The sequence below is a fragment of the Habropoda laboriosa genome, unplaced genomic scaffold, assembly GCF_001263275.1.
Source record: "Habropoda laboriosa isolate 0110345459 unplaced genomic scaffold, ASM126327v1 scaffold14, whole genome shotgun sequence".
Taxonomy (NCBI): domain Eukaryota; kingdom Metazoa; phylum Arthropoda; class Insecta; order Hymenoptera; family Apidae; genus Habropoda; species Habropoda laboriosa.
Window position 1 is genome coordinate 831,315 of NW_017100137.1, and position 205 is coordinate 831,519.

The following is a 205-nucleotide window of genomic DNA, read 5'->3' on the forward strand; positions in this document are numbered from 1 at the left end:
TGCAAGGTGTTGTTTAATTATAGCATGACCATGCACACCCGCACAGTGGAAACGGACAGTAACGATCAGCTGCAGAACGTTTGTTTCTGTCATGGTGTATCTTCATCGCGATGTATTATTGTCTATACTCTACGTTGTTTCTTTTATCATTCTATATTATAACTATTCTACTCGAATGGTGCTATTATTATTTTTATATTATATA

The 205-nt window shown here is 34.6% G+C and overlaps 1 protein-coding gene across 1 annotated transcript in view; it reads left to right on the forward strand.

Moving 5' to 3' along the window:
- The window catches only part of LOC108579365 (arrestin domain-containing protein 17), a 5,257-nt gene that overhangs the window by 1,084 nt on the left and 3,968 nt on the right, over positions 1–205 (forward strand). The gene's annotated exons all lie outside the window — the stretch shown is intronic.